The sequence below is a fragment of the Equus quagga genome, chromosome 14 (genome assembly GCF_021613505.1).
Source record: "Equus quagga isolate Etosha38 chromosome 14, UCLA_HA_Equagga_1.0, whole genome shotgun sequence".
Classification (NCBI taxonomy): Eukaryota; Metazoa; Chordata; class Mammalia; order Perissodactyla; family Equidae; genus Equus; species Equus quagga.
In genome coordinates, this window is record NC_060280.1 from 24199045 (window position 1) to 24215056 (window position 16012).

At 39.3% G+C, this 16012-nt stretch overlaps 1 pseudogene; it reads right to left on the bottom strand.

Annotated features, from left to right (window-relative positions):
• The window catches only part of LOC124225496 (uncharacterized), a 48715-nt pseudogene extending 34325 nt beyond the window's left edge, over positions 1-14390 (bottom strand).
• Positions 14391-16012: the final 1622 nt, after the last annotated feature.

A 16012-nucleotide genomic window follows, 5' to 3' on the forward strand; every position in this document is an offset into this window, starting at 1 on the left:
ATAGCATTTTTTGGCAATAAAGTATTTTTTAATTAAGATGTTTACAATATTTCTTTAGACATAGTACTACTGTACATGTAATAGACTACAGAATAGTGTAAACATGACGTTTATATGCACTTGGAACCCCAAAAATTTGTGTGACTTGTTTTATTGTGACATTCACTTTACTATGGTGGTCTGGAACTGAGCCTACAATATCTCTGAGGTATGCCTGTAAAAGGATGGCTATGGGATGTATGGGAGGCATGAGAAGGAAGAGTATAAGAGAAAAGAGAGCACCTTGCACAAGGGAGCTCATCTCCTTTGGTCCTCAAAATCAATTCCCCTACCCTGTCCTGGGCATCCCACGTAAACACACTCACACACACTGAGCCCTCCACTCCCCTCTAGTTGTTAACAAGATTTACAGATCAAAAATAGACTATAACAAACATCACATCTACTGTATAGCTCGACGCTAACCACCATATTCCATACCATCTTCTTCTCCTTCCTGAACTGTGAGAATGAAAAATGGGACAACCCCTTTGAAAGAAACCTGGTAGTTCGTTATGACATAAAACACACACTCACCCTAAAAATCAGTCAATCACCTTATAGTATTTACTCAAGAGGAATGACCTATTTGTACTTGCAGAGGACTGGCTATGGGGATCCCACCAAGCCCTTCAAGAACACATACTGCAAAAACAATTTCCCTTCCTTCTCACTGCGGGAAGAGAAAGGGCTTTTCTTCATTGCCGAGGACTGCCATAGTCTATATGATCACTGGAAAGAGTAAGGCTGTCCAAGAGAAACACAAGTATGGCCTACAACGTTGTTGAGAAATCCCACAAAGTATTCTTGACTCTTCCCATATTGCCATGAATAATAATTTGTTGAAGAGAAAAACAATTGCCCCACTTCCCACCCCAGGGAGACAAGTGAGAGTTAACTGAGCAGGGAAGGTACCTAGCACAGCAGAAGGGGAGTATAAGCTGTGAATGCTGAGGTTAAGAACAGACCCAGTTTGGGATAGGATGGAGAGAGTAGCACAGAATGAAGAGATTGCACAGCATCATCATCACATAAAATGGAAAGTCACTAGAATACCGTATTAACAAGTGCAGGTTATGTGTTTATTCCAATGAAGATCTCAGGTCCTCAAATGGAGAAAGTTCTGATCACCATGTGGTGCTGGCTCCAGATACTGCTGCCTGCACATTGTCCATGGATGTTCTCGCAGGTTGAAGATTCCTTGTTTCCTGAGTTCTCCTAATCCCACTGAAACTTTTTGCTGTGGATGCACATCTGCCTCATTAATGGCCCAGCACAGTCCTGAGGCGCCGGAAATACACCAGGAAGTGATTGCTACTCAGAGATTGAAAGGTGCTGGGGTAGGAAAAACCTTAGAACTGACTTGCAGAAAGCAAATCCACACTTGGTGTCCACCAGATTATTTGAGTCCAGGATACCTTCTCTGGTTGTTTACTGAGAAGAGACAGTGCAATTTGGGGAAGTTAAAAGTTTCATATTCTTTTCAGAAAAGGGCTTCATTTTGGGACCATGAGCCTCTGCTAAAAAGTAGATGCCCCACAATGTACAGATTGTTTCTGTGGTATATAAAATTTCAGGGTTTTATTTCCTTATACCTAGGTACCTCATCCTGAACTGGAGGACTGGGCATTACAGTGAACATCCCTGGAGAGTCATTTGTCAATTATTCAAGAGTACAAATTTTTGCTAGTGTATCAGATCCTCAGTCATCATAGCAATGAGGTGAGAGGAAGGCAGAGGTCAAAGGAAAAATTTAGATCAATTTCCTCCAGTTGCCATGCATGAGCACTAAGATATGGATTTATAGATCACACACACACAGATACTGGAAATACCCACTTTGAAATCCCTTATCTCATCAAAGGTCATCCAAAGATGAGGAAGTTGGGAATTCCGGGGACAAGCAGGGATGACAGTAGACACTGTTAACAAAACAGTCCACTTTTTTTTTAACTCCGAAGTTGGCTGGGGGAAGAGTTGTGAATAAAAATTCCAAAAGACATGGGGGTTCCCACTAAGTCCTGAATGAACATCCACTGCAGAAATAATTCCCCTCCTATCTCACTGAAGTTGGAGAATAGGCTTTCCTCTTCATCCCTGGGAACTTTCATTTCACTGCAAAAGTAAGGCCGACCAGAGCAAAGAAGACTGACTCACCTACACGGTTGTTAGGAAATTCCACAATAGAACCTCTGGCTCTGACTCTATCCCTGTGAATAATAACTCTTTAAAGCTTGGCAAACAGAGTCCAAATTGAAACTCAATTTCAGTGACACAGAATTACTACAGAAAATGAAAAAGATAAGACTGGGTGGCTATATAGAAACATTTATTTGCAATTAGCTAAAACTTAAAGAAAATTGTAATTCTTTAATTAAGTTATTGTATTTCTTAAAACAAAGTGGGGGTAATAGTGTTGAAAGTAAACTAATTTGTATTGTTAAAATCATTTATTTCAGTCACAGTGAGAAGGAGCCAAAAAATAAGTACACAGCATGCTGGATTGCTGCTATGTGCAATGACAGAAATGACAGAAGTTATTGAAAACATTCTGTTTTTTAATTTTTGTAACACTACAGCAGGCAAATTTCATATTTTTTTTACAAATGAGAAACTGAATCCCATAGAATTTAAGTCACTTGATAAAGGCCAGTATGTAGCATGCCAGAATTATAATGAAATTCTAAATGTTGTACACATACACATAGACACAGATTATTTAGCACAAGCAGAGCTGGAGTAGTCTTGACAGCAGCAGAGAGCTAATTAGGATCTGAGAAATGAGACTTCAGGAAAAACAACCCTAGCGCCCCTGAAGACACAAACCTGTTTCATGAGACTCTGACACAACTTATATTTTTCAGTAATTAGTAGAGCAAATACTTATTATTAAGTTGAGACAATTAGACACTTTGTACTTAATGGGATTTTTCTTCTCACAATGATCCTAAGTATGATGCAATTTTTATAGCAAGATTATTTTAAGGAAATAAACACAGCACTTAAGTATGTTAGTCAAGGTTACAATGCTATTATGTGGAAAGACAAGACTTGAACTCAGACACTCTGGACCTAAAACTTACACTCTTGGTACATATGATTTATTTCATGATATTTTCTCCTTAACTCCTTGATGAATAAGGGGTACCAGGAGTGAATCGACACCCCACTAAGGACACATTCTTTCGTGGATATTTCCCATACACGGTCTTCAATAATACACAAAAGTTGTTGAAAAGCTGTCCTTCATCTTCTCAGTCTGTGGCAGAGGAAATGAGGATGTATAAATTGACAGATGTGTTACATCTTTCTTTCTTTATAAGGCATCAGTCAATTTTCCTTAGGAGTATGAAAAATGATGAATTAAGATTTTCTCCTAATGCAAAAATGATACTGGAAAAATACAACACAGGGCAAACTGAGCATCCTATTAATGAATGAAGGATCTTCAAATAGGAAAAAGAGACGCAGCGAGGAAAAGATGGTGAGAATAGTATAAATAAGCTGAGTGCATTAGATGCACCCAAGGCAAGAGGCAATACAAAGTGTGTGAGGGTGCAAGAAGGTTTAAGAACTTGGCGACCACAGTCATGGGGAGATGACATTTCATAGGATTGAAATATGGAAAAGTTGCCTGAGAAAAGCAACATGAGGAGAATTTATAGATGAGAAACCCATGGTTTGTTACATTGAAAAATGAGAAGGTGCCGGCCTCATAGTCTAGGAAAATTCCAACACGAAGGGGAGGAACAGTCAAAGAAAGGGTTAAGATCAAAGGATCTGAGGAGGAAGCCTCCTCAAAAGCATTATATTCAGAGCGATTCCGTAACCCTATAACCCAGTACCCATTTTTTTGGTTGATATGTAGAGTAAACATGTTGTCTAAAACAAACTTCCATATTGAATTTAGGGCATTTTCCACTGTATACCCCCAGGATCCAGGCATGCTTCTTTGACACATCTACCTCCCAGTAATGTTTCCTTGATCTGAGAACTGGGGAGCCCAGGACACCATAATCATCATAATCGCCATTCCGATATGCATTTTTCTTTGATTTCAAATAGAACACATATCTCACTTGTCTCTTATCCCCAGAAATGAAAACTTTTGATTTATTGTTGGGAGGATCCAATGTCACATGAACTGTAGAAAAATTACAAGGTTGGGTGAGGCATATGATGTAGCTTGATTTGGCACATTCTGAGAGGGATCTCGGGAATAGCTTGAGGGGAAACTGGAAAGAACTCTGTTCTGTTCTTGGGGAGAGATATAACACTGCAGAAATATAAGATCTATCTGTGTGTTGGAAGGGGAAACATGGGCCTTAAAACATGAGACCTGCTAGAAAATGCAAAATTCTAAAAGATAATGAGAACAGAGTGGCTCGATAACACTGTGATTTCTTCTTACCCTAGTAGTGTTGAACATCTGTGAGCTCTGAAATTAAAACATCCAAGACATTAATAATCCAATATTAAATATAAGGAAAGGAGTCAGCACTGAAATCTATTTCCTCTCTAGATTAAGGAGAGGTGAGATAGTTAACTCAGGTAAATCAGAGGATGAACAAGACACTTGGCCACTCCCCATTAAATTTCATGATATAATCAGCACATGATATCTACCCTTTTTTCTCTCCTCTACCGACACCTAGAAATTGTACCCTCCTCCCCACTTAGCCCCTGCTATCACAAGAATCCCACAGCCACCCACTAGCTCTAACATTCCTCACCATTAAACATTCGCAACATCCCTCTCAGATCAGGAGCTCGGAAAACTCTCCTTTGTTCCTTGGGAAAAGTTTTTGGCTTCTTCAGAGTCAAGGTCTCACTCCTAGGGATGACAAAAATTGGCTTGCACACTTCTGACTTTTTGTCCCTCCAAAAGCACTAACTTCCTCTCATTTCACCACATTGATGCACTTGAACTCTCTTATCTGGAGACTCTGAAAAAGGAGATAGTAGACTGCTGCCCTTTGAGCCAGAAATATGTTTATGTCCACCTTCCAAGTTACACTGTATGTGACCTTAGGAAGATCCTGACCTCTCAGATGCACAGCTTCTTCCTTCCAAAATGAAATCACTAATCTCTCCCTCTTTACCTCCTAGTAATCATGTGAAATTATATGAAATAATGGATTTAACAAACAAAACAAAATATTGGTACCTTAAAAAAAATAATGTGTTTAAAAAACCCTGAATGGATGTGGGTTCCCAGGGAGAAGATCAGAAAATGAGGTTGCAGAACCTGGATCCTGGGTGTTTGAGACATCTCAAGTGTGGGAATACTGTCTAGAGAGGATCGAGATCTTCATAGTTTGCTCGCTAGTGTAGGGTGGCCCTCAGAATAAGATCTGGGATTTCAGGTTCTCTGGAAACAACTACAAACCCTTGGAAAAGAAGATATTATGAACACCAAACTAACAGTGGGATGAATTTTAAGAGTTTGGAAAGAGCTTGATGCTTCCAGGTAGGTGTGCCAATTTAGATACAAGGATGCCTCCTTTCCATTCTGGCTTCTGAAGAACGTGACCAAGATGGATCAATTGTTTGCACCAGGGCCAAAATATTCCTAAAGATTCAAGTCTGTTTTTTGAAAATCAAACCAGAACCATACTGAAACACCTGTTCTCTTCAATTCCCAGGGCAAAAATTTAAATACAAAGGAGTTGTCTCCAATTTTGGGTGCTTTGCAGATAAAGAAGCCACGACCTAACCGTGATAAGTCAAGCACCTACGAAATACGGGAACTCCATTTAGATCCAGGCACACTGGGTGAATAAATTTATGAAATCACAAGGTTCTGATTCACCAATGCCTTATCTCTAACCCTGCCACTGAACCAAACTCTCTTCAACTTCCCCCAGCCAATTCCCTACCATAGAATCTGGTCCACTCTCAATAATTATAGAACACTCAAACAATGATTTGTGAACAGAAATTTAAGAAAAATCTATACCTCAAATTCCTGCCCTGAGCAATGTTTTATTCTAACTGACCACCAGATTACCCTAATAGCTTTAAACCTCTCTTCACAGCACAGAAGGACCATCTCTGGTCTCCCTCACATACCTTTCCGCGATGCCGTTCACATCCTAGGGAGAAAAGAGAAAACATGAGTCAAGAAGTGATACACTCTCCCCACTTACAAAGCTTCATCACATCCCCACCACACCATGATGTGGTGGGAATAGAAATGGTCCCAAAGTGAGAGCCATAAAGCAAAGATAAGACCTAGGCTACTCATTCTAGAAGACTCATGAAATGTTGTCACGTTTCCTAAAAGATAGAAACAGCTTTGATCCTAGTGGAAGTGCAGCATGAGGCTTCTGATATCGGGAGATGAGAGACATTTATGAGGAAAACAAGAAGTCCATAATTTTTTTCAAAAATACAGAAGGCTCCCCATGAGATGATTTGACTAATTCATGGTTCTTTCATTTATTTAACAGAAATGTAAAACGATATACTATTATTTGCCAAGCATTATAACAGGCTTTGGAAAATCAAAGTTGAGTAAATAATCATAATATCCCTCAAGAAGTTTGCATGGTTTTTGCTGAGGGAACAAGGAAACAAATACATTAATATAAGTATTTTTTAAATCTCTCTCTTCTCATTTTATATATTATCTGTATGTGCCTTCGTCTACTCCCTCCAATTAAACACACAAATATGCCCAGTTAATTTCCAACTCTTTATTTTTACTCAATTTTGCCCTTAAATGTAGGTTAATATATTCAGTAGTAAAGAAGCCACAGGAACCAGTAACTTAGGATGTCTAATATATAACCCACTGTTCATAAACCAAATTGCTTCTTCTCTTCTACTCCATAACGTTACCAATATCCACTGGGTCAGTGTCCTGAAAAGTACAATATTTACCCAACTCTTCAGTCTCTACCAAGCCAGTTTAGTCTACATTCTTAACAGTTTTTAGCCATCCGATCTTCTTTGTCATCACAGTTATTATTTTATTTGTTTGAACAGCTTTGTACCAATACATGTGGTACCTTTTGTCTCAGACTTACTTCACTCATGTCACCAAAAAATAGGCCAATAGCTGGGTCTACAGATGACAAAAAACAAATGATTTTGCTCTCTGTATTAGGGCTTTTTTTGTATAAAACAAAAACCAAAAAAAAAAAAACTATTAAGTAGAGAAAGAATTTTTGAAGGCAGTCATAAGTTTATTTAAAGCTTAATTTTGAAGCTCAAACCTTGTCATAAGGGACTAGTCTATGTCACTTTTAAAATTCTATTTATTCTCTATATGTTGATTTGTTTTCAATTCATGAAGGGAACATGAATCTCCTGATATAAACTCCAGAATGAAAGAGAACTTCTCTTTCCAGTTCTCACAAAAATTCTGAGTTCTGCAAGGCATTGGCCTACCTTGGATCAGATGCCCATATTAAAAGCATCATTGTGTTCTTGCGGAAAGGAAATAAGCAATGTTGAAGGCAAATTTCTATATTTTACTGGAACTAAGTTCGTTTTAATCTGAAGTAGATTGTGATAGGATAGGATGCATAATGTAAACACCAGAGCCATCACTAGGAAAAAAACTTAAACAAAATACAGTTAGAAAACCGGAAAACAAAATGTTATATTGGAAATATTCATTTAACAGGAAAGAAGCATCTTAAGGAGAAAGGTAAGAATAAAACCTACAGGAGAAATACGAAAAGCAAGTAGCAAACTGGAAAATTTTAATTCAGCAACATCAATAATTGCATTAAATGTCATTGTCTTAATACCTCAATTAAAAAGGCAGAGATTTTTGGACTGGATAAAAAGGAAGATTCAATTATTGCTATCTTCAAAATGCATAATTTGAATTCAAAGACAGAAATAAGGGAAAAGGTAAAAATATAAAAAAATATAAACCATACAAGGAGTAATCATGAAATTGCTCCTGTCTATATTAATATAAGACAAAATAGACTTTAAGGCAATAAATATTATGACAGAATGAGTGAGAAATTTCATAATGATAAAAAACTCAGTACATCAGGAGGTATCATGGTTATAAATGTGTATGCATTTAACAACAGAGCTTCAACATACACAAAGTGAGATTAATAGAAAAACTAGATAATTCAATAATAATAGTTAGAGATTTCAGTAACTCTCAGAGAGAATAGCTTGTTTGAAAACTGTCAATAAGACATGAACAATAGAATGAGCCAAGTTGATCTGACATTTATACAGCATTTTACCCAATGAATCGAGAATAAACATTCAAATTTACATGGAGAAATTTTCTGGATATACAGTATTTTAGTCATAAATGTGTCAAGACATTTAAAAGATTGAAATAATAAAATATATGTTCTCTGATTACAGAGGAATTAAATTTGAAATACACAACAGAAGAAAAAGTAAGAAATCACTAAATATTTTTTAATTGAACAACTCACTTTCAAGTATCCAAAGGGTTAACAAAAAATCACAAAGGAAATTTAAAAGTAGGGTGAACTGAGTGAAAATAAAAACTAAATAATCAAAATGAATGGCATACAGCTAAAGTAATGCATTTATCATTAAACACAATGTCAGAAAAAATGGTCTCAAATCAGCAATATGAGTTCTCCACTTTAAAAATATCCAGAAAATGAACAGCAAATAAACCTAACATACACACACACCCATATGTGTACCTACATATGCACACACACATAAAGAAAGCATTAAACGTGAGAGCAGGAATAAATGATATAGAAAGTTTAAAAAATAGATAAAATCAATGAAATAATAAAGACTGTTCTTGTAAAAAAGCCACAAAATTGATCAAACATAACTAAACCTACCAGGAAACAAAAGTGAAAAAGCAAATCACTGAAATCAGGAATAATACAGGGGACATTACCGTGTGTGTTGTAGAAATTAAAAAATTTCTGAAGTATTATTATGATGAACTTTATGTCTAGAAATCAGACAAGTTAGATAAAATGGATAAATTCCTATAAAGACATGCAATACCAAAAACTGACTCAAGAACTGTAGAAAATTGAAATAAGGCTAATACAAACCAAAACAATATTATTTTAAACCTTTCCAAAAAGAAAAGCCCAGAGTGAGATGGCTTCACTGGTGAATTCTATTAAATATTTAAGAATAAATAATAATAGTCTTTCACAATTTTTATTCAAAAAATAGAGAAAGAAGAGGAAAATATCAACTCAACTACAAGGAAAATAAAAAACAAACTTACAATCCAAAGTGCATTTGCTTGTCTGTGACTAAGCTGGGTGATAAAGAGGTAACAGATACATGCTGGACACAGACTCCAGATAACAGAGGCCTATAGAATACCACTGGACACAACAGGTCTCCTCTCCAAGATCAAATTTTTGCACTATGCTGGATAAATTAATAAACTTAGATTTTCCCTTGTTATCCATGCATTCCATTATTCCTATAACCTCTGTAATAGTTGCAGGGAAGGTGTGCTGCAGGACAAAAGGAACCCTAGTTTCACCATCAGAAAGAGTACAGCAATACAGAGGAGAGGGAAACTTGTCTTCATTTTTCCTAAATCTCAGATGCTGGGGCTTCTTCTCAAGTCTTACCTGCAGCATCTCCAGTGTTGACCCCTGCAACCGATGCTCCACATCTGAGATGAGAGCTCTCACCAACTGGCTCTGCTGGACCAGCTCATTCTCAGACTCAGCCAGATTATAAAGAATATCTCCCTCCTCATTCTTCAGCTTTAGCAGCTCCTTCTGCTCCTCACAGTCCAGGATGCCTCTCATTTGATTAAACTCGGCCTGGACACTTTGTCTCTCATTTTGTATTTGATTCTTCAGGAATGAGAAAGAGAGAAATATGCTCAGGTTCTCAGGAAGAGGCTGGGAGCTAGAAAAAGAATGATTCTATTTGGGAAGTTCCTACAGGGAAGAAAGATAAAAGCAGGGGAAAAATTCTAGGGGAAGCTGACTTTTCCTATTATTTTCTCTTCATCATATTCCAAGTAAGGGTCTCAAATCTGCATTGTTGAGACTAACCCTGAGCCAAACTGGATACTTGGGTGTGGTCCAGCTTTCACACAGCTGTCCAGGACAGTCAAGCCTCTCTGTATCACTTCTGACCCAGTGCCACCCTGTGCCAAAAGTTGAAAACTGAGGATAGAACCATGAGCCATTGTCAAATGTCTTCCCCCAGTCAAAGGCTCAAAAACATGACAGGAAAGGAGCACAGAATTCACTAGCCATCCTCATCAGATCGTTCATCTGGTGACTACCTCATTTCAAATAACTGTGTTCATTTGCCACAGGTTCACTTTTGAGCCCCTACCCCTGTCAGGAGAAGTATAAAAAAGAGGACTTATCAAATGACTTTTGGACACATCAACTGTCAGGGAACAAAGAGGAAGGCGGTTCCTTGTGACTAACACCCAAGGTCCTGCCCAGATTTCAGTCTAACTCCCTCAGGAAGTGTCTCCTCCTACCTTCCAGGAAGTTCTCTCCTTTCTGACATCAGCTACCAGCTCCTCCGCTTCCACTCGCTTCTCCCTCAGCCTCTCCAGAACTGTCTGGAGCTTCTCCTATAAGCAAGGAATTAAATGAGAATCAAGCACTGGGCTTTACAGCATTGGAATAGAGGATAAATGGGGAAGAAATCAGGCTGATCTCTGGAGAGACTGCAGTTTACAGAAACTGTAAGAACAGCAATTAGAATCTTTCACTTGGAAGAAAACTAGAGGTGGTGAATGTGTTCTTTAAGACTCAGGTGATAGAAGTCAGCATCCCCTCCCTAAGAGAAGATTGATTCTCTTTGTTCTAGTAGAAGAAATCTGATCCTGAGACAAGGAAAGAACTTATATCTCAAGCCACCCAGCTCTCCATTCAACCCTCCTGTTCAAAGGGGTATTAAGAGCACGAAGTACAAACGTATCTACTTCTGGTAGGTTTATCCTTTTGTAATTGGATGGAATGCACAGAAATGGCTTTCAGGCCTCGGAAGGTGAGCATAGGAAGAAAAGAGATCACAGACCTCAGGGCTATGGTGACAAGGTCACTGAGCTCAAACGTAAAGTGGAGATTTCCCATCAGGTACCATTTTCTCCCATGCCTTGTCTTCATCCTGGTCTTGTACCTGGTACTCCTGGGCAATCTCCTCCATGAGGAATGTGTGGTGACCACGGTGCTCCTGAGACCGCTCACAAAGCCAGCAAATGACCTTCCCATCCTCCTTACAGAAGAGCAGGAGTTTCTCTTCATGACGCACACAGAGATCTCTCTTCTGCTCCTCCTCTGGCCTCAACTTGACCTTCCTGAGCCTCTCCACTATGTTGGCCACATGCCGATTATGCCGCAGGTTCCCCGGCTGGTAAGGGATGCGGCACACAGGGCAGCTGCTCTCTCCTTCTTGGCCAATCTTGGACTCCTTGTTGTTTGAGGTGATGCAGGCTTTGCAGAAGCTGTGGCCACAGTCTAGGCTCAGGGGTTCTGTCAGGAGATCCAGGCAGATGGGGCAGGTCACCTCTTCCTTTATGTCCACCAGGATTCCTGAAGCCATTGCAGCAGCTCCCCTGTCCTGACTTCTGTGTCTCCTCTTGCTCACGGATCCCTGTACAATTGCGAAGGTAAAAGGTGACAGCATAAGAAAGGTAAGAATAAAGATACTAATTGTGTTAAATCAAGGCCGAAACACAATATTGAAGGACAAAAAAGAAAAGGTGGCGAAACAAGGAAAGAAGCTTGGTGATCTGATAGAAAGGACTTTTCACAATGACTTGAGACACTTTACTCCGAGTTCACATTCTATGACAAATTCCATCCTTGTCTGTGCAATGATTGATATTTTTCTTTACTTTTACTGAACAAAAGGGTGAGAACTTTCCTACCAAGATCCTTGTGTGATCTACCATCTATCCTACTTGTTCTTTCCTGCCAAAACACACCTTCAATGTTAAAAGTGCCAAACCACTTATGGCTCTGGGGTTTTATACCTGCTCTTCTCTCAGCTGCCCTGATATCAGCATGACTCACTCTTATACTTCAGTTCACCGTCTTCTAACAACAGCAAGACCTACTCTGTGTAACTTATTTACAGAGTAACCATTGTCATACCTTGATAGTTGCCAAAATTTGATGATAACAAAAAGATTTCCAGCATGAGACAACCAGTAATTTTTCCCTTTGCCCAGCAAAAAGGAGGGGAAAGCCATTTATTTGTTTATTTTATTTACTTATTATTTATCTATTTATTTAGACCTACTAAAAGTGTCTACTTGTGCCATGTTCATCATCCATGAAGGGAACCTGATAAAGAATGAGGCTGAAGGTAAACCAAAAGTATAATCTAGCTAATAGTAGAGATACTAAAAAGAGTGAAGAGGCCATGTGCAGTCAGCCCCTGGCTGCATAGACTATGGCCCAGATCAGGCTTTGCTGAGTAGCAAGGTCAGAGGTGGGTATTATACCAGGGGTAGATATTACATATAATGTCTACTCCAGTTTCTGACTCAAGCTCTGTTCCAAACATGGGAGTGGGGCCTCCAATTATTTCTCAGTCCACTCAAGAGACAACCAATGCTGAGATACTTCAAGAGGCTGTAGAGGGGGAAGGATCAGAGCATGGTTTATGCATGATGTTATGGAATTTATTTTCACAGTCGGGCTACAAGGAACTAATGGCAAAAGAACTGCTGCCACTGTGGACACAGAAGGGTAACGTGCAAAGGAGCTAGAGTCCTTTCATGTGGAGGATCACCCCATCTCTACCTAATCAGTGATGCAGGGCTCCACAGCAATCAGCAACATAGATAAAGGAAGATGAGTGTTGTCTGCTTGATGGAACTCCCAGGTCAGTTGGCTGCCGTAGGTGTCAGCTGATTGCACCTTATACATTGGTTCTCCAACATATAAGCTCACGAAAATGTCCCAGAGGTGACAGCTAAAGACGAGCAAAAAAGACATTAAAAGACAATAACTATGTAAAAGTTCTAACAATAAGGATATAGTATAACTTTCTTCTCTTGTGATTGGAGCAAAACTATTTCTCTAAGCATGATGGAGCCCCATTTTACTGATGTTATATGGGAAAGAGTCATTTTTCCTAAATAGAATGGGAAAATGAAATTGCGCTGTGTTTTATTTACCAGATAATCATCTAACACTATTTAATGTAAACTCCCTATAATACTACCATATAAAAACTGAAGCATAAAGGTCAGAAATCAGTTCTAAATCCTTGTGATAATTGGTATGACAGAGGTGTAGTGTACGAGCTCAGAAGACAGCTGCCTAACATGGACTTATGGCTGAGAGGAGGACAAGAATATGTAGCAGAGGAGATAATCTCCAAAGTCAACTTTGATAAAATAAGATTTGGTCGCGTGGGGTTAGTCAGGGTAAGAAAAGAGATTTGACTGGTGTCTTCCATATGCCTGAGTAAGATGGGTACAGCGGTACCTTCTATAGGAGGGGGAAGTGAACACAGAGGCTCCCTTATTCTAACTTCCTTCCATCGTGGTTCTCAGGATTTTGTGATCTCACTACTTCTTCTGACATGTTTTAATATCATTAACACCAATCAAGTAACTCATTTGGTTTACTAATGTGGGAAAAGTTACCTTTTCCAGAAATTCTTACTGCATGCTCCTCTTGCTTCAGATCTCTCAGCTGAGCTCTGCCTCCAGGTGGCAGACATGGCCCAAGTAGATGGATGAGCAAGGTTAGTTAGTGATTTTTAAGGAACTGCAACTATTCTCTGTATCTAGATGAATGAATAGATAAAGGCTGCAGAGCTTGGCAGCTGTCACCCCACCAAGGGTCCTAGGCACAGACAGGCCAAGGGATGAGAATTTGTCTACAAAGTCATGCAGAACTACTGTGTTTTTACACTGATAGACATGAAACTATTAGGATTCAAAGACCCCTTTGCCTTTGTTCCTTTTGTTGAGGAGAGGGACCTTCTACCTCTGAAAATTCTAGGAGTCTGGCTGTTCAACAAGGTGCAATTTAAAATTATAGAAAGTTTAGGAGACGTGGCTAGATTCAACTTGGAGAAATAACAGTCCCTTCAGAAAACAAATAAAGCCCTTCACTTCTCCAAACCTCTCTTTTTTGAAGACCACCCCTCCCCTAGACTGCACTTCAGTCAGGACTCTAGCAGGAAGCCTGCAATTTGGGCCTGTTCCCTCTTCAGAACAGCTTCCTGAAGGCGAATTAAACTCACCCTAGAAAATCGTTTTTTCTTCTAAAGTCTCCAAATCTCTGTCCTCTACAAGCTGCTCAACTCACCTTCAAATGTCAATGGAGAATTCGTGCTTCCTTGGAGCAGAGTGAAGCCAGGCTAGGAGCAGAGGTGGTTAGGATTCACTCACTAAACCAGGGCCCTGATCTACACTAAGAAGATCGGAGGAGCCAGTGAAAATGAAAGTTAAATTCTTGGGGGAGGGCAGAAAAGGAGAAGAGAAACTATGGACCAATGGGAGGCCTCCACGTCAGGACCCTGGGAAATGACCAGGCTTTTGCACCGGGGCCAGATGGGCCAGTGACTACCTTCTTATCCCTTTCTCAGTTCTAGTCCTGGAAGCTCTTTCATGGCTCTTCAAGGTAATTCGCCCTTCGGAGCACTAGGCTTCCCTGGGCAGTGAAATTATACACAGATCCACCTTGCCTTGTTCCCTTACAAATGAGCCGTCATGAGGAAGAAATAAAGTACCTCCTTTACCACAGTGAGGACCACACAGAAGGCTCACCTGAGGCAGCTATACTTGCACACTCTCTCCTGTCCCACACCCACCAGCTGATCTAAGTGAGTCTGACCAGTTTGTGTCCTATAAGGTGATGTGAGAGGAAATAGCTATCCAAATCTGAAATCACCTCAGGTGGTCAGTCAGAGGGGCTATCACAGTGGAAGCACAGTGATGCTGACTTTCAGAACCTGGATTCAGTATGGCCAAAATGACACTTTTCCTAATTAGACTGGGTTGATTAAATTGTATGAACTGTCCTTTTGGGGCAATGTCATCCAATACTGTTTAACATATAATCTCTATTTCTTACCATAATAAAAGTGAAGCAGGGAAATAATCATGACATCTAATTTTCCATGTCAACTTGAGTGTCCACAAGGTGCTCAGATCAAACATTATTTCTGGATGTGTCTGAGAGGTTGTTGTTTCCAGGTTAGCATTTAAATCTGTGAACTCAGTAAACTTGATTGTCCTCCCCAGTGTGGGTGGGCATCAGCCAATCTCTTTAGGGCCTGAATTAAAGAAAAGGTGGAGGAAGAATGAATTTGTCCCTTTTGCTTCTTGTCTGCCTGTTTGATCTGCACTTGCACTAGCAGTTGCACGATCTGGATACCCTGGTTCTCGAGCCTTCAGACAGGACCTGATTAAACCATCTGCTTTTCTGAGTCTCCAGCTTGCAGACAGCAGATCCTGGAAGTTCTCAGCCTCCATAATCACTTGAGTATATACATATATATATATATATATATATATACACACTCATATATATATATTATATATATCATCAGATATATATATATCAGATATATATATGATATATATATATCATATTGATTCTGTTTCTGTCAAGAACCCTGACTAATACAGTAGTGAAAAAATTCTAAAACTCTGTGTTAAGTGGCATAGGTGAAATGTGATCATGATAATGATAACGACACAGATGAACTGTGCTATTTCAAAAGATGTGTGCCTAAAAATGCCTTGGGGAAGTTAAGGGGACAAGGAGGATGTTGTAGGGATGATAATACTCAAAATCAACCTTAATCCAGTAAGATCTGGTCAGATAAGAGGAAGTCAACATAAAAAAAGAAAGAGCTTTGACTGGGATCTACCATCTGAGTGAGCCAGTCTGAAGTGCAGTGAGCCTTTTACAGGAAAGAGGTGGTCAAATAAAGAGACACTTGTACTTTAATCACGTTTTCCCAGGGGTTTCAAGATCTTCTTATCATGTCACTTCTGATATCTTTTCACATTAGTAACACC